The following is a 20,259-nucleotide window of genomic DNA, read 5'->3' on the forward strand; positions in this document are numbered from 1 at the left end:
CTGTATCGACAACACCAACAATAACATCAACAACAGTGTCAACAAGGCCCACATTAGAATAATGAGCCTCTTCTCACACATCAATTCCGCTGTATCGACAACACCAACAATAACATCAACAACAGTGTCAACAAGGCCCACATTAGAATAATGAGCCTCTTCTCACACGTCTATTATTCTCACAGATTTGTTCTGGATTTGCATCAGTTGTGTAAGGCATGTCACAATGGCTGAGATCTCAATATACATTGCCAATGCTAGCGTCCGATTGGAATCGAAATAACCAAATCGTGATACAAGATGTACAGATATCGATTTATCTTTGAACTATAGGGTGTTTGAGAAACTGGTGTGGACGGCAGGGATCCTTGAGGTCCAGGGAAAGAGTGCCCAAAAAGTGGTGGTGGAATGCCGGCCTTTTGGGCCCTCATACTTTACCCATGTCCATTATGTCGCAAGGAATCTGCTTGGAACAGAGTTCCCTGTGTTCGCAAAGAGTAGAATGCCCAAAAAGTGGTGGTGGAATATCTGCCATTTGGATACTCGGCCTTTACCTGTGTTGAACGGGAACTTCGTGAAGCTCAGTATGTTCTGCACATCGGATTCCGGGTATTTCTCTTCCAATTGGGCAGAAGCAGAGTTTCTGTCAAAACAGCAAACTGCATTCACTAGGCTTTTGGTAGGTTCAAATCAGAGTTGAAAACGACCAAATGGACAGGAGAAACTGTCTACAATTTAATCGAAAGGTCCATTGGAACAACAGGTTTTCACTTGGTTTGAGCCTATTCATACATAGTATTATTTCACAGCCATCCACATAACCGACGCGAAGTGACGAGACGTTTGATTTGTGTATTTGTGATTCACACATTTTGTGATTCACAATCAATACACAGTATGTCAGATTCACATCCATATTACAGATACACGTAACAGGCGTTTTCTCGACACCCTGTAAACGGATGGTTCAGGATCATAGGTCCATTGATTCATTGATAATATTATTACTTCGATTATCATATGGATCTCGAATCGTTTTATATCTGTTTATATTAATAGCCGAGTGTGTATTGTGTAATCAGGGACTGGAGTTAGGCAATGTCCAAGTCATCTCTCAAAGTCAAAATTACTGCTTTTCTTATCTTCTCCATTGTAGTAATTTATTTGGTCGAGGACTATTTGAAAGTAGGTACGATTGTAGTCAATGTATTCACAAACATTGTTACTGCAATCCTGTGCAGGAGTTATCGCAAAAAAAAAGAAACATTTTTACTGAGTGCAAAATCGTCGAGTTAAAAAAAGCTTCACTTAACATCACTTTTTAACAGCTTGAATTTTTAGTGGATGTGCTAATTTTCTCAATCCAAAGCTCCACGGTCTGCTTCGGAGTTTCGGACACAAAAGTTTCATTCTGCCAGCCTAATTAGCTAAGTTGGTAGTGCGTCATTTGCTTGGGTTCATGTAAAAAAGGTCAACTATGGTTTAACTCAAATTGTAAAACTAATTGAAAGTAAAAACTCAAAACAATGGGTATTAACCCATTAGATAGGCCCGGAGCCCTTAAGGGTAAGGTCGATGCCGCAAAAGGATTGAGGGTTGTTGCCCCTTTCCCTCTCCGTTCAAGGTCGGATAGGTCTTGAAACAATGACCTAAATGGATATTGCCAAATGTTTTTTTTCGGGGTCTTTTATTTTTATTATTTTTTTTTCGGGGTCTTTTGTTTCAATTAAAACAAAGGTTCAGTATTTAGGGGTTTCTCGTTTTATCTATTAGCGGCAGAGCGGCACAGTATGGGGCGATGGGGCAGGATGTGAGGTTGACGAGGAGTTGAAAGGAAAAGAGGTAGGACGGGCAGGTATCAAAATTAATAATATTGTAGAAGAGTTTGAAGAAAGGAAGAATATTTAGGGAGGAGGAGGAGGAGGAGGAGGAGGAGTAGGAGAAGAAGGAAGAGAAGGAGAAGGAAGAGAAGAAGAAGAAGAAGAAGAATAATAAGGAGGAGAAGATGAAGATGAAGAAGAAGGAGAAGTTGAAGGAAAAGAAGGAGTGAAAGCATTGAAGAAGTTAGGAGAGGATAGAAAGAATTGGAACAATAAATTAGAGATAATGGAGTAATGGAGATAAAGATAGTGCAAAAGAAACAGGTAGAGAGAGAGAGAGAGAGAGAGAATACAATACATACCTATGTATAAATACAGAAGAGAGAGACATAGGTACATTTGAGGATCTAACAAGTAGGTAGAAGAGAGAAAGATAATATAAAAAAAGACGAGGAAGATGTTATTAACGAGAGAAAAACGCGGAAAGACAGAGAGAGAGCGGAGAAGAAATAGTGTCTGTGATATACTGAGTAAGAGAGAGAGAGAGAAACAGAGAGAGAGAGAGAGAGAGAAAGAGAGAGAGAGAGAGAGAGAGAGAGAAAGAGAAGGGAGCAGAGGGAGCTGATGCCTTTAAAACAAGCAAGGTCCGTCCCTCCGGGAATTTTTTAGCCCGTAGTGATTAGAGAAAATCAGTACTTATGTACCTAAACAGGATAAACCTGTCGGCGGGATAGAAAAATAGGGGAAAGAAGAGAGGGGAAAAGAGAAGACGAAGGAATAATAATAATGGAATAGATTATCAAGCTTCAGGATAGAGGTGTTCCGTGACAAGAACTTTGAAGCTTGTGGCACTCAAGGCATTTCTGATTTCAATGGGTATTGAGTTCCAAAGGCGTGCAGCCCGAACATGAAATGGTTTTCCAATGATTTTTCTGGGTACCTGGGCTAAGCTAGCAAGTTTTCATCTTTGCTTTAGTGATCCAATGAGAATTGATACATTCAACGTGGTGTTGTTCCTGAATATCATACATTTTGGGATATTTGGGTTTCATAATGAACTTTTGGTGGATGTGCTCAGTTCTCTGATTTGAATTTTTGTATGGTCTTCAAGGAGTTTTTTTTTTTGTCATTTTATTTATTGAATTAGAAGGCAGATATGTATTTATTGACTTTGAAAAACATCTATATCTGTTACCCATTTATTAAATAAATGGATTGAAGTGAAAGATTAGATCTTGTCTATACTCTGTAGACACACGTTACTAAAATGGTTTATGTTCCAGATATGAGGAACTTTGACTCAATTGATAGATTTGGTAACTCACATTGCGTGGTTGAGTTAATACGTTAAAATCGTTAAATACTAGGATTGCACGAAGATTGACATCGCACAAAACTGCTGATAAGATCACGAAAATTTGGAGCACCCATACCCCCCTCCCCCGCGCCCCACAGTACATCCCTGTTTGGACTCTCGGGTCCCCCCTTGACAAAATCCTGGATAAAGTCCTGGTTATGATGATCACATTTATTTTGTCATTCATTTTACAACCGTTTTAGACTGGATGTGACCGCTGAATCTTACTCATCAATCTTCCTCTTTGATTATTGGGTATTTAGTTATTTAGTTACTAGATTCAACATAAAATGTAAATGATAGGTATAATAGTATGATCAATCCTTCACATTGATTTAACATGTTAATATTTATTAACATAACTAAACCGTGCATTTCCAGTCGACTCAAATAAACACCAAATGTAAACACGAGTTCCAAAACTATTTTTGGAAGGTAAAAAAAGCACTTTTTTCTTCATTACAAATTACTTACGTTTGAAAGTAACACGGTTATTATTTATGTTGGGAAATATTTGTTTGGACATTTTGATCAAGATTAAGGCGAAACCAGAAAATTATTCCAAGCGCACCACACCGGTTTCAAGCGCTGAATCCTAGTGGTTCAAGCACATTAGACTTTCAATTTCAATAATCTCATCAATTCCGATGATGTAGAGAAATTCCATATCGATTTAATCCTAGGCACATCCGGTTCAGGCTAGAAGGTTGAGATTGCAGTAATGGTGTCCCATTTATTTTGCTGATTTGCTGACGGTGATAATATTTTGATACGAAGGTAATAAATTTGATGATTCATTGGTTAGTATGGTTGGGGAACGTCCTTTTTTATTTTAAGACAGTGCCAAAGCAGTATCGAAGACTCAGAGCCTTTGGGAAGTTCCATACATACCTATATGGAAAATTTAGGGCTTTGTTTAATGGTAATTTTTTTTAAAGAGGTTTGATAGAGGGAACTGTAACTGCTATGGTCTTATCGTCCCGAAATCGAAGAGAGAAGGGTTTGACAGAGGGAACTTTAACTGCTATGGTCTTATCGTCCCGAAATCGAAGAGAGAAGGAAGACAGGATAGGAGAAAGCCAGCCGTTCCGAGAACGAACATTATCCCATCAGGATAAAATCCGCCCCGGGCGGGAATCGAACCTGCGGCCTAGCGCCTTCAAGGCAGACGCACTACCAACTAAGCTAACTAGGCTGGCTATTGGTAACTTTATCGACTCCACTTTTGATGATGTTCAGTCTAGTTAATAATTGTGAAGAATGTGAACTAAACTTGTTTGCTTGTCATCCAAAATGTCTAGCCTTCGATGACCATCATTCATTTCCTTTCAGGACACTCAGGAGCTGGCCACCCGGGATCTTTAGGGACCCCTAATTCCGGTTTTCAGGAACCTCTAATTCCGATCTTTAGGGACCCCTGATTCCGACCCTGTTTACTCTTTGAACTATAGGGTGTTTGAGAAACTGGTGTGGACGGCAGGGATCCTTGAGGTCGAGGGAAAGAGTGCCCAAAAAGTGGTGGTGGCATGCCGGCCTTTTTGGGCCCTCATACTTTACCTTTGTCCATAATGTCGCAAGGAATCTGCTTGCAACAGAGTTCCCTGTGTTCGCAAAGAGTAGAATGCCCAAAAAGTGGTGGTGGAATATCTGCCGTTTGGGTACTCGGCCTTTAACTGTGTTGAACGGGAACTTCGTGGAGCTCAGTATGTTCTGCACATGGGATTCCGGGTATTTCTGTTCCAATGGGGCAGAAGCAGAGTTTCTGTCAAAACAGCAAACTGCATTCACTAGGCTTTCGGTAGGTTCAAATCAGAGTTGAAAACGACCAAATGGATAGGAGAAACTGTCTACAATTTAATCGAAAGGCCCATTGGAACAACAGGCTTTCACTTGGTTTGAGCCTATTCATACATAGTATTGTTTCACAGCCATCCACATAACCGACGCGAAGTGACAAGACGTTTGATTTGTGTATTTGTGATTCACACATTTTGTAATTCACAATCAATACACAGTATGTCAGATTCACATCCATATTACAGATACACGAAACAGGCGTTTTCTCGACACCCTGTAAACGGATGGTTCAGGATCATAGGTCCATTGACTCATTGATAATATTATTACTTCGATTATCATATGGATCTCAAATCGTTTTATATCTGTTTATATTAATAGCCGAGTGTGTATTGTGTAATCAGGGACTGGAGTTAGGCAATGTCCAAGTCATCTCTCAACGTCAAAATTACTACTTTTCTTATCTTCTGCATTGTAGTAATTTATTTGGTCGAGGACTATTTGAAAGTAGGTACGATTGTAGTCAATGTAGTCACAAACATTGTTACTGAAACCCTGTGCAGGAGTTATCGAAAAAAAAAAAAAAAAAAACATACCTACTGTATGCAAAATCGTCGAGTTAAAAGCTTCACTTAACATCACTTTTTAACAGCTTGAATTTTTAGTGGATGTGCTAATTTTCGCAATCCAAAGCTCCACTGTCTGCTTCGGAGTTTCGGACACAAAAGTTTCATTCTGCCAGCCTAATTAGCTTAGTTGGTAGTGCGTCTGCGGGTTCGATTCCCACCCGGGGTGGATTTTATCCTGATGGGATAATGTTCGTTCTCGGAACGGCTGGCTTTCTCCTCTCCTATCCTGTCTTCCTTTTCTCTTCGATTTCTGGACGATAAGACCATAGCAGTTACTGTTCCTTCTGTCAAACCTCCTCAAAAAAAGTTTCATTCTATCGGCACCACATCATATTGTTCGATTTTATCCTGATGGGATAATGTTCGTTCTCGGAACGGCTGGCTTTCTCCTATCCTGTCTTCCTTCTCTCTTCGATTTCGGAACGATGAGACCATAGCAGTTACTGTTCCTTCTGTCAAACCTCTTAAAAAAAAAAGTTTCATTCTATCGGGACCACATCATATTATTTTGACGTCGACAAGGATTGAAACCAGTCCTATCCCCGGGACTAGACTGTCTAATTCTGCCCCTGACTTCACGCTCAGAGAGGATATAGGTGGATCCCGAACATCTCTGGATCCATACCAGTCTCACCATAAGGAATATATTACACAGTTCAATTAATATTTCATAATTATATTCACACCCGTACTCGAGCCAGTGGCGGCGTACGAAATAGTGTGGGTTTTCCAATGATTTTCCTGGGTACCTGGGCTAAGTTAGCAAGTTTTCATCTTTGCTTTAGTGATCCAATGAGAATTGATAGATTCTGACGTAACTTTGTGAAGATTCATCTTGAAAAGAAGAACACAATAGCTTTTACTCCAACTGTGAAGAGTAAAAGCTATTGTGTTCTTCTTTCCAATGAGAATTGGTAAATTCAACGTGGTGTTGTCGCTGAATATTATCATACATTTTGGGATATTTGGATTTCATATTGAACTTTTGGTGGATGTGCTCAATTCTCTGATTTGAATTTTTGTATGGTCTTCAAGGAGTTTTTTTTTCTGTCATTTTATTTATTGAATTAGAAGGCAGATATGTATTTATTGACAAAAACACCTTGTAAGTATATCTGTTACCCATTTATTAAATAAATGGATTGAAGTGAAAGAATAGATCTTGTCTATACTCTGTAGACACACGTTACTAAAATGGTTTATGTTCCAGATATGAGGAACTTTGACTCGATTGATAGATTTGGTAACTCACATTGCGTGGTTGAGTTAACACGTTCAATACTACGATTGCACGAAGATCGACATCGCACAAAACTGCTGATAAAATCACCATTTTCGAATTTTGAATTATCTCTCCCTCCTCTCTCTCTCTCTCTCTCTCTCTCTCTCTCTCTCTCTCAATCATCTTGATTCAAATTCAATTTCAATAATCTCATCAATTCCGATGATGTAGAGAAATTCCATATCGATTTAATCCTAGGCACATCCGGTTCAGGCTAGAAGGCTGAGATTGCAGTAATGGTATTCTATTTATTTTGCTGATTTGCTGACGGTGATAATATTTTGATACGAAGGTAATAAATTTGATGATTCATTGGTTGGTATGGTTGGGAAATGTCCTTTTTTTTGAAGACAGTGCCAAAGCAGTATCGAAGACTCAGAGCCTTTGGGAAGTTCCACCTATATGGAAAATTTAGGGCTTGGTTTATTGGTAACTTTATCGACTCCACTTTTGATGATGTTTAGTCTAGTCAATAATTGTGAAGAATGTGAAGTAAACTAATCTTGTTTGCTTGTCACCCAAAATGTCTAGCCTTCGATGACCATCATTCATTTCCCCGAAGCGAATACAATAGTCCGTCCACTATACCTTTTATTATTAGTAATAATAAAGGAAGGACGGACTAAAAATTCAGCATTATATAAAAATCCCATTAACACATTAAAAACTTGAAAAACAGAGAGAAAGCGAGAGCGAGAAAGGCGTCGAAATGAGACTTCTATGGGAGAGAGAGAGAGAGAAAGAGAGAGATAACTTAATTTGGTCTTTTCTTCCTAATTGAATTAAGTTGGAGACACTCAGTCGTTTCTGTATAAGGTATAAGCTATGACCTTTTTTGTGTGCCTAAAATAAAGGAAAAAATTGTAAAAAAAGCTGTACATTACTCTTTTCAGTATGTTCCTAGGTCTTTTTCTTAATTATATCGAGAGTAACCAACTTATTCTGTTTTTCAGTGGATCTGCAAAATTCCCCTTAATCCATACTATCGTTTTTCTTCCTCTTTCTCTCTTCCTTTTTCTATTACCTCCTTCTTTTTACCACTTCTCTCTCTCCCTCTTCATACATTCTTCCTATTTATATTGTTTCTTAATGATTGAACAATAATACACTTTATAATGGAAACTAATATAATAATACGCCTAATGATGTTTTCGAAATGTTAACAATTAAACAATGCCTCGAATGCAAACAGTATGGTGATGTCTGGGGCTCTGCTTCTAAGTGCATCGTGAAACGATCCGCTCTGCAACACTTTTCTGTGCTCTCTGCAACACTTTGCTCTGCACTGTGCAACACTTTTCTTAGCTCTCTGCAACACTTAGCTCTGCTCTCTGCAACACTTCTTTCTGGAGGGCAACACTCCGCTTTGGGCTCTGCAGTTTTGAAATATGGAGAATAAAGATGCTTGATTGAGGGAACTGTAACAACGGATGTCTTATTTTCTAAAAATGAAAGAAAGTAGGAGGACAGGATGGGAAGAAGCCAGCCGTTCCCAGAACAGATAAATAACCATATTTATCTGCTTAGGATAGCATTCGCCCTGGGCGGGAATCCACGACCTAGCCCATGCAAGGCAGACGCGCTACCTTCCAAGATAACTAAGCTAGCGTGTGTTCTTCTTTTCTAAAATATACATGCGTACCTATAAGTAGGTACTGAAATTGGGTACCTAGTATCTCCTTCTAGTATATGGACTCACAGCTTTTCTCTAGAATAAACCTGAGTATGCGGACTCTTTAGAGGTGCTGCAGGTGAATTTTAGAGAAACTGGGGAGGTTGAATTATACCAGTGAGGGTACTTCTAGGTTCCATCAAGGCCGGGGAATAGCAGCTCGGGCAGGGGAAACAATACTGGTCACAATAGATCTACTACAGAGGTCGCAGTGTTAATTGCATACTCTCTCGGGAGAGGAGCAACCAGTCCCATAATAGAATCTCCTTCTAGTCCTTGTGCTGTTGTTGTGGTGAACCAAAATTCTCATCACGGTCTTTCTGACCAAACTGTGAACAACAACTTTACGACTGCACCTGGTCATTTAAAGATCCAACCAAAGTGTCTTCTACAAATACCGAGTCGAACGATTTTCTGATCTCGTAAATTAATTTATAACGATGTCATAAAATTTGTTCCAATCGAGTCATGCAGGGTCAACGGACGAATTAAATTTGCTCTCAAGACGATCTTGCAAACAATTTGACGCAATTGAACATAATTATTATTTTGTATACAAACAAGATATATGCAATTCCATTTACGTTGAAAATAAATGGGCCATCACATTCAAATAGTCTTCTTATTAATTTATCACTTATTTTCTCATTCTCTGCATCTTTGTGTTGCTCCATGTTTAGTGTTTCGGGTAACAAGTTGCTTTTTTATTTGCCAAAAAGTGTATTTATCTCAATTTCATACCGTCTTATTTTACTTTTGAGCGCTCACACATTGCTTGCGAAAGAGTTTTCGTTTTTTGTGATTTTTGTGAAATTTTGATCAAGATTCAAAAGGTAGTCCACCTGGGCACATCACCTATCCTTGCCACAGCTGGGATTGAACCAGGGAAGTGTCTTGACCACTTCACCAAAGAGACAGGTGTGTGTATGGCTACTGAAAGAGTACAAGAAGGATTACTGAAAGAGTATATCCTCAGAATCAAACCAAAAACGCATCAACATTGGGTGGTTAATGATCCTGTAATAACTTCTCGTAAAACCCCTATTGTTATTCATCATTGCACGTACGCGTCTGTTTACGTTGGTAATTAAACGCGTACCTCATAAAAATCATTATTTTATGTTGTCCAAATACCTACATTAAAAAATCGTTCCTCTAATTTTTCGAGTAAACAAGAGTTTGTTATGAGCGATGGGTCGCGTTTTTTCGTACTTTGAGCTGGGGCGTAATTAACATTACGAGGTTCACCTCACTTCAGATGTTATGCATTTGTTGCTCCGTTCAATGTCGGGGACAGTCGGATTCCGAAACATCAGTCCCCCTTTTTCAAAAAATATAAAATTTGCCCCAGACACTTATAGGTACATGGATTAGCTTTGCATTTGGTGATGGACATAGGTAGTTCTTTATTTGAAGGTCGGGAAACAGTGGTAAGGTCAATGTAGGCTGGCAACTTGGCTGGTAAAATGGGACAAAAAGCTCAAAAAAGATTCAATTTTAGACAGTGAGATCTGCCCACAATATACGTTCAGAGTACAGATATCATTATCAACAATATTTCAAACGGTTTTAAAAAGGGTCTCGTTAATTTGTTCCCATTTGCCCTTTTTTTCAGAAGGTGGGTTCTCTCATAAAAATCATTATTTTATGTTGTCCAAATACATTAAAAAATCGTTCCTCTAATTTTTCGAGTAAACAAGAGTTTGTTATGAGCGATGGGTCCCGCGCGTTTTTTCGTACTTTGAGCTGGGATGTAATTAACATTACGAGGTTCACCTCACTTAAGATGGTTTGCATTTGTTGCTCCGTTCAATGTCGGGGACAGTCGGATTCCGAAAGATCAGTCCTTCTTTCGAAACAACATAAAATTGCTGAAGACACTTTGCTTTGAATTTGGTGATGGACATAAGAATAAGAAGTTCTTTATTTGAAGACAGCGGAAAACATTGGCAAAGAAGGCTGGCAACTTGGATGGTAAAATGTTTCCTAAAGCTCAAAAGACATTAAATTTTATACAGTAAGATTTGCCCACAAAATAGTGAGTACAGATATCAACAATTTCAAACGGTTTTAAAAAGGGTCCCGTTAATTTGTTCCCATTTGCCCTTTTTTTTTTCAGAAGGTGGGTTCTCTTACCAACTGCAGTTTTTCTCTGTTCCAAGATGCACCAGAATTTTCGCACCACCCTGTGCTCAGGGAGAGCTCATTATTCACCTGAATATTGTTCAAACACAATCCTCCTCCATTTTATTCTACCAAAACACCGTGAAATAACATCAGAAAAAATTATGAAGAGTTGCCGTCCGAAAATAGAATTGATGTTTTGTGTGAGTGACAAAAAAAACAGCATAATTTCGAGAAGTTAAACAGATTGCTCTCTTTTTTTTTGGCCAAATCTGTTGGACACTTTGTGTTTTCCAAGCTCATTAGTTTGTGTCAAGATATCTGTTAGTTTGTGTCAAGATATCTGTGTTAACAAGCGAGGAACATAACAAAAGCACACGAGATTTGCCTGGCGTTGTCCGTGGATTATTTATTTCTTTAGGTTGTTGATTTGGGACGTTAGAATTTGGATAACGGAGTATAAATTCAACTGTACAAGTAAGACATCATCTGAAATCGGCAGGATCCAAAGTTGCTGAGAAAGAAAGAGAGAGAGAGAGAGAGAGAGGGAGAGAGAGAGAAAGAGAGAGAGATTACAGTGGTGTGGTGAGAGAGCTAACGGAACAGATTTTGACTTTCCTTTTTTCTCATTTCTCTTCCATTTTTCCTTTTCCCCCTCTTTTCCAAAGTTCTCTCTGGAAAACTCTGTTTTTTTTTACTATGTGAGTTGTAGCCAAAAAGTTGGTGCATGTCAATATCAGGGCCGTATTTGGCTCAAACACCCCCCTCGAGCTCAATTTTTACTTTCTTTCTCCTTTAATGTAGGCCAGGCTCCGAAAATTTGGAGCACCCATACCCCCCTCCCCCGCGCCCCACAGTACATCCCTGTTTGGACTCTCGGGTCCCCCCTTGACAAAATCCTGGATAAAGTCCTGGTTATGATGATCACATTTATTTTGTCATTCATTTTACAACCGTTTTAGACTGGATGTGACCGCTGAATCTTACTCATCAATCTTCCTCTTTGATTATTGGGTATTTAGTTATTTAGTTACTAGATTCAACATAAAATGTAAATGATAGGTATAATAGTATGATCAATCCTTCACATTGATTTAACATGTTAATATTTATTAACATAACTAAACCGTGCATTTCCAGTCGACTCAAATAAACACCAAATGTAAACACGAGTTCCAAAACTATTTTTGGAAGGTAAAAAAAGCACTTTTTTCTTCATTACAAATTACTTACGTTTGAAAGTAACACGGTTATTATTTATGTTGGGAAATATTTGTTTGGACATTTTGATCAAGATTAAGGCGAAACCAGAAAATTATTCCAAGCGCACCACACCGGTTTCAAGCGCTGAATCCTAGTGGTTCAAGCACATTAGACTTGCCATAATATTTTGGGGAATTTCAAATTAATTTCACCATGAGATTAAAATCAGGTACTCAAAATATTAGCTTTATGAAATATGCATAAATACAAACATTAGTTGGTAATTTATGAAATATGCATAAATACAAACATTAGTAGATTATGAAATATGCACGGAGTAACGCTGTTTTATGTCTTCTTGTGTTTAGTAAGTGATATCATTAGGTTTTTATTTGTTTATTTTTTGTATGTTGTTTTTACTAATTATGTCCAAGTGAATAACAAGTAGCGGTATTTACTCAAGGGAGCCTAACTGCTCAGCAGGGTGTCAAAAATAGTGTTGGTAAACCATATTTTGGTGGTTAATTCATGTATGTATTAGCAAATAATGTTGTGTAGCCTACCTTTTTTCTCAATAATGTATTTATGGCACATCCACCAACAATTGGGAAGTGTAGCTAATTAATACTTTTGGCAAAAATATCACTCGTATTACTAAACTGATCCGGGTCCAAAATTCCAAAGTCCACTGCCTTAACTACTACCTACACCAGTAAGGTTGGAGAAATATCCAGCCACTAGTATCCACCCACCTGGCTGAATTTTCCCATCCTGTACCTACGTTCCATCCTATAAAATGTAAGTATTGTAAGTTAACAAAATCACCACAAAGAGGCAGGTCCAGAACTATTAACTATTTCAAGTTTTTTTGATCGACCTTCAACCTTCACTCATCTTCATGTACCTACGTTCCATCCTATAAAATGTAAGTATTGTAAGTTAACAAAATCACCACAAAGAGGCAGGTCCAGAACTATTAACTATTTCAGGTTTTTTTGATCGACCTTCAACCTTCACTCATCTTCAACCTTCTCTCATCCTTAACCTTCATCTCGGAACAAAACATAGGAAGGTCTATCTACACGCACGTCTGAAAGATTGCGTGATACACATTAGGTGCGCATTACATAATTATTATTATACATAATGGTAATAGATTTTATTATGTATAAAGATTTGAACTAATTTCTAGACATTTATAGACCAGTATATAGATTTTTAGACCAAGAATTTCTTAGAAACCACCCAGATTTTGTTACCATGAGTGAAGTGAGGAAGAATGTGCATTTCCCAATGCATGAGCGCCCAGAGGAAAATTTTAGATTGACAAGCGAACTGAAGAACCAAACTTGCATCTTTTTACCGTGGGGTCTTCAATTCCTGATCCTATATTGATTGTGCAAATGTCATTTATTTAGTACACCTATAAGGTAGTAAGTAAATACCTAGGTAGGTACAAAAAAGGCCATTCCAATTTTTACATTTCAGCATTTATTGGCAAACCCAAATCGAGGTCTATCTACACGCACGTCTGAAAGATTGCGTGATACACATTAGGTGCGCATTACATAATTATTATTATACATAATGGTAATAGATACCTACTATTATGTATAAAGATTTGAACTATGTAATTTCTAGACCAATATATAGATTTTTAGACCAAGAATTTCTTAGAAACCACCCAGATTTTGTTACCATGTGTGAAGTGAGGAAGAATGTGCATTCCCCATTGCATGAGCGCCCAGAGGAAAATTTTAGATTGCCAAACGAACTGAAGAACCAAACTTCCATCTTTTTACCGTGGGGTCTTCAATTCCTGATCCTGTATTTATTGTCCAAAGGTCATTTATTTAGTACACCTATAAGGTAGTAAGTACCTAGGTACAAAAAGAGGCCATTCCAATTTTTTACATCTCAGCATTTTATTGGCAAATCCGAATCCCATTCTTCTTTCCGTGAGCTCTTCAATTCCTGATCATTGATTGTCCATTGATTTATTTACATAAAAAAATCCTACCTATTGATTTATATTTAAACTTTACTTCACAAAAAATCTACAGGGTGATCTAACAAAACTAATGTAATATAGAGAATTTGAGGTGATTTATTGGCTAATATTTAGAACGCAAAAAAGGCCCATGAAGAAGAGTCAGAAAAGGTTCAACTATCAATAAACGATTCGATCAATTCGATGCGTTTTGTGTATATATTGACCATTATTCCATTTTTAGTTAAATTCCCTTTAGGGGTGAGTTATTCCTTTTCAGGTGGAACTGAGAGCCCTCCACGGCCCCTAAAATCAAGAGCGTTTGCAGACCACTACTCATAGAAGTCTTACCATATTTATGAGCAATGTACTCGCTCTCAAATCAGACTGGAATCAATATTAGCGAATCAGATGTTTGGAATTGGTCCTTCAATGACATTTAAGAGGCACTATTTTGTTCATAAATATTGGGTACAACATTGGTACGTATCTGAGCACCCTGTAATTTGTTCCAATCGAGTCATGCAGGGTCAACGGACGAATTAAATTTGCTCTCAAGACGATCTTGCAAACAATTTGACGCAATTGAACAACATTTTGTATACAATACTATTTTGTATTTCCAACATATTTTGAGTACAAACAAGATATATGCAATTCCATTTACGTTGAAAATAAATGGGCCATCACATTCAAATACTCTTCTTATTAATTTATCACTTATTTTCTCATTCTCTGCATCTTTGTGTTGCTCCATGTTTAGTGTTTCGGGTAACAAGTTGCTTTTTTATTTGCCAAAAAGTGTATTTATCTCAATTTCATACTGTCTAATTTTACTTTTGAGCGCTCACACATTGCTTGCGAAAGAGTTTTCGTTTTTTGTGATTTTTGTGAAATGTTGATCAAGATTCAAAAGGTAGTCCACCTGGGCACATCACCTATCCATGCCACAGCTGGGATTGAACCAGGGGCTATATCAATAAACGATTCGATCAATTCGATGCGTTTTGTGTACATATTGACCAATGACCATTATTCCATTTTTAGTTAAATTCCCTTTAGGGGTGAGTTATTCCTTTTCAGGTGGAACTGAGAGCCCTACACGGCCCCTGAAATCAAGAGCGTTTGCAGACCACTACTCGTAGAAGTCTTACCATATTTATGAGCAATGTACTCGCTCTCAAATCAGACTGGAATCAATATTAGCGAATCAGATGTTTGGAATTGGTCCTTCAGTGACATTGAAGAGGCACTATTTTGTTCATAAATATTGGGTACAACATTGGTACGTATCTGAGCACCCTGTATGTACTTGTACCTATTGATTTATTCTCGTACAAATGAGGAACATGCAACCTACATCGCAATCTGGACTTGACCATCTTTACATGCAGAATTAGACGACACAAGAAACGAGACTGAAAGTGATTGGGGGAGACATGTGCGTGTGTCTGTTGGTATGTGAGAACGGTGTGGGTGGAAGAGTGAGAGAGAGAGGTGGGGTCAATACTGTCAATTGAAATTGGCATTCAGCCTCGTGAGGTCAATTAAGGAGATGTTTGAAAAGCCTGACATGATCTTAGTAGCAATCTCTTACATACAAACGTGGCACCCATGAAAGAAAGAAAACAAGGGGTCTATGGCGTAAGAAATTTGGACCATCCCCTAGTAATGTGACAATCCGAAAGAGGGAGAGAGCGAGCAAGCGAGAGAGAGAGAGAGAGAGGTGGGGTCAATACTGTCAATTGAAATTGGCATTCAGCCTCGTGAGGTCGTCAATTGAAAAGCCTGACATGTAGCGATCTCTTACATCCATAGAGAAAAGGTGGAACCCATGAAAGAAAGAGAACAAGGGGTCTATGGCGTTAGAAATTTGGCCCAATCACAAGTAATATGGCAATTCGAAAGAGAGAGAGAGAGAGAGAGAGATAGAGAGAGGAGGGTCAGTACAGTCAATTGAAATTGGCACTTAGCCTCGTGAGGACTACTGAGTACTTGGTTGACACTCAGCTAAGATGCGAGACATGAATGACATGATCTCAGCATCTAAAGGACTACCTCTTGGATACCTATAGAGAAAATGACAACCATGAAAAGAGAACAAGGGGTCTATGGCGTTAGAAATTTGGCCCAATCACAAGTAATATGGCAATTCGAAAGAGAGAGAGAGAGAGAGAGAGAGAGAGAGAGAGAGAGAGATAGAGAGAGGAGGGTCAGTACAGTCATTTGAAATTGGCACTTAGCCTCGTGAGGACTACTGAGTACTTGGTTGACACTCAGCTAAGATGTGAGACATGAATGACATGATCTCAGAAGCTATAAAGGACTAGCTCTTGGATACCTATAGAGAAAATGACACCCAATGGAAGAAAGACTTTATCGTACCGAAAGAGAAGAGGGAAGGAAGACAGGAAAGGAGAAAGCCAGCCGTTCCGAGAACGAACATTATCTGTTCAGGATAACATCCAAACCGAGCGAGAATCTCACCCGCGACCTAGCGCTCACAAGGCAGACGCACTACCCACCAAGCTAACTAGGCTGCCTGCATGTAAATTTGGCACATCCACTAATAGACATTCAAGACGAGAGAGCGCGATAGACATATGTAGGTAAAACTTTGCGGAATGTGAATTTGGCACATCCACCAGAGTAAAAGAATTTCAATTTCAGCAACTGGAAACGAAAGCCTCTATTCCGGTACCGACCATAGTTGTACTCTTCTTCAGACTTCTACTATGTATTTCATAGACCCAAGGTTCGTTCTCGGAACGGCTGACTTTCTTCTATCCTCCTCCTGTCTTCCTTCCCTCTTCGATTTCGGGACGATAAGACCCTAGTTACAGTTTCCTCTATCAGACCTCTTGAGAAAAAAGGTATCCAACACCGCGGAATATCAACTTTGTAGATAGATGAACTACAGAATCTGTATACTTAGGAAAGGAGAAAGCCAGCCGTTCCGAGAACGAACATTATCTGTTCAGGATAACATCCAAACCGAGCGAGAATCTCACCCGCGACCTAGTGCTCACAAGGCAGACGCACTACCCACCAAGCTAACTAGGCTGCCTGCATGTAAATTTAGCACATCCACTAATAGACATTCAAGACGAGAGAGCGCGATATACATATGTAGGTACATAGGTAAAACTTTGCGGAATGTGAATTTGGCACATCCACCAGAGTAAAAGAATTTCAATTTCAGCAACTGGAAACGAAAGCTTCTATTCCGGTACCGACCATAGTTGTACTCTTCTACAGACTTCTACTATGTTTTTCATAGACCCAAGTTTCGTTCTCGGAACGGCTGACTTTCTCCTATCCTCCTCCTGTCTTCCTTCCCCCCCCTTCGATTTCGGGACGATAAGACCCTAAGTTACAGGTTACAGTTCCCTCTACCAGACCTCTTGAGAAAAAAGGTAGATATCCAACACCGCGGAATATCAACTTTGTAGATAGATGAACTACAGAATCTGTATACTTTTTTTCCTTTTCAGAAGTATTAAGTTAGTATTACCTAAAACACAACCACAACATAGTCATGGCACCGACACACACATGGATAAAATATGTGATGCCCCACCTGGGGGCCTATTGATTGAATCAGAAAACATGATATTAAAACATTAAAACAGGAATAATTATCAGCTTATGGCGGCACTTTGGATTTCTGTCTCGCTGGACATCATCACCATTGGACTCTGCTGAGGTTGGATGTTTGAGATTTTTTTCTCCTCTTTGTAATCAAATACTTAATAATCATGTTATTAGTGCAGAATTTTAATTTCTTGTATAATTATTTGTTGCTCTTCCGCCCTCCGTCAGGTTTTACACATTTCTTGGAATTGGTATAAAATGGTTGGGACTTATAGTCATGAAGTCATGTGGCGGGTCTCTGACGTTAAGCACGCTTGAGCGTGGTCAGCGTGTGGATTTCTGTCTCGCTGGACATCATCACCATTGGACTCTGCTGAGGTTGGATGTTTGAGATTTTTTCTCCTCTTTGTAATCAAATACCTAATAATCATGTTATTAGTGCAGAATTTTAATTTCTTGTATAATTACTTGTTGCTCTTCCGCCCTCCGTCAGGTTTTACACATTTCTTGGAATTGGTTGGTATAAAATGGTTGGGACTTATAGTCATGCAGACATGTGGCGGGTCTCTGACGTTAAGCACGCTTGAGCGTGGTCAGCGTAACGTGTCTCCAAGGCTGACATATGTTGACGACGCGACGACGGGGCAGTACGGGCACTTACGGTAGAAACTCACTACTATCACGTCACGTGAGCTCATGGGGAGTCAGAAAGATGTAGTTCAAAGTTTTCCCATAATATTGTAGGTAATTTTGTTCAGAAGAGCTACACTACTATCACGTGACGTAACGTGACGTGATATTAGTGTGTTTCTACCTTTATAACGTATTGCTCTGGTCATTTCAATGTCCACTCGTAAAGACGTCTTGTTATGACGTCATTGGCATGAGTTTCTTAAATAAATAGACACGACGCGACGGATAGATTACTTAGATAGTTATACGAATACGAATAGATAGTTAATTTTCTATCACAAACCGCAGGCCACAAATACTAGATAAATGATGCGTGCACCTAAATTACCTATAATAGGTAGGTAATTATTGATGTTTAAAAGTCCATTCAGACGAAAGGACACAACGGTTCTTGTCCGATAAGATGGTTTTACATGAAATTTATTAATAATGGCAACTCCATATCAGTATCACCGCGTCGGTATTAATGGCCATGTCCTTAATTGTTTGAAATTAATCCGGCCGGAGAACTAGTCAAAACAAGAGAGACACGGATGGTAATGATTCATTAACCTCTTCCGTGACAGAGGGACAAGAGGGGTTAACCTAATGAAGGTATTTGGACAAGGGGTATTCGGATTTTTTTCTCACTTAGATGGTTACAATGGTCCATTAACCTTTTCCGTGTCCCAGGGAAAGGCGGAGGCGGACTTGGCCGAATGCACAAGACGAAAATTCGAACCGTTCTTGAAAGAACTTCGCAGTCCTGCATTTCACTCCTTATGCAGAAAATATGTCATGTCGTAAGCGTTTTGTCAATATTGACTGCACAATTTGGAGCGGAAAACCTGATGTAAATGGCAGATGAAAATACTATAGGAAAGCATGGGGCCAAAAGAACTTTGACTCTGCCAGGAATGGAACCCGAGACCTGCGGAATGTAAGCCTAGTTTGTTATACACTGAGCTTATGAACTTTGGCATCCTCGAACCAAAACCTTCAACATAAACTTCACAATCGGTCTAGCCACAAGGCGGAAAACAAGACAAAACTAACGGACTACCTACTCAAGGATTGAAGAGTTGGAAGCCTCTTAGTTCTCATATTATCAGACCTCACATATATATGTGTAAAACACTTCACCAAAGACATGGAAAATCAATTAGAAATTAACTTTTTTTTATCCGGGATAATTATATTAATAAAAAAAACCAATATCTCGACCATACGTCGGAGTAACCCTATCTTAAAAGAAATGGTAAGAAAAAAAGTAAAAAAGTTGTCTTAAAAACTCTTGTAGACTTAATTTTTTTGCGAAAACTTCATTTCCTTGCTTAAGAATGCCCTTCTTGTTCTCGGCTAATGCTCCTGTTATTAAACTTGTTCCTGATATGAGAAACTCTTTGAAATAAATTAAAATTGATAAGAAGGAATGGGGTCTGTTTTATAATGATATCAACAAAGTAGCGGTGAAAGAGGATACAATAAGGAAAATAAGGATGCCTAAGTTAGAGGGTCATAAAATAAGTTAGACGTACGTATCCTGTAAGTATAAGTTGAGTAGTGCTTTATTTATTTTTATTCAGTAGGTATAAGTGCTTTATTTATTTTTATTTAGTAGGTATAAGTGCTTTATTTAGCCTGTCAGCTTAGCACCAGAGGTCCCATCACGGTAAGTTCGGGAAGCTATAACAGACGAATTTGATGGCGCGTTTCACAGTCAGATGGTTAATATTTGCATAGACAACTGAACCAAAGAAGAAAGAAGGTTTTTGATATTATTAACTATCCAATGGATAAATCCAATCACCCATTAGTACCTAGATAGCTCAGTGAATATGAAATTGGACCCTGAGCAGAAATCAGCTAATTCAGCAAAGAGAAGGTGAATCACCTTAATTTTCCCTTTGGAAACGATGGTTTGGAAATGCGCCACCTTAGATTTCCAATGGTTCATTACAGGTGCTATCATCCCACCTAGTGGTTGAACTAATTCCTTAATTTCCTTTAAAAGACGGGAAGTGACCTTCAGTCCTTCAGAAGAGGGGGAATCGCCTCAGTTTCCGAAGGGAAATTACGACTAGACTGCAGAATCCTAAATCAGTCCCTGAGCATGGAT

This window comes from Diaphorina citri, unplaced genomic scaffold, assembly GCF_000475195.1.
Source record: "Diaphorina citri unplaced genomic scaffold, Diaci psyllid genome assembly version 1.1 scaffold7, whole genome shotgun sequence".
Lineage (NCBI taxonomy): Eukaryota > Metazoa > Arthropoda > Insecta > Hemiptera > Psyllidae > Diaphorina > Diaphorina citri.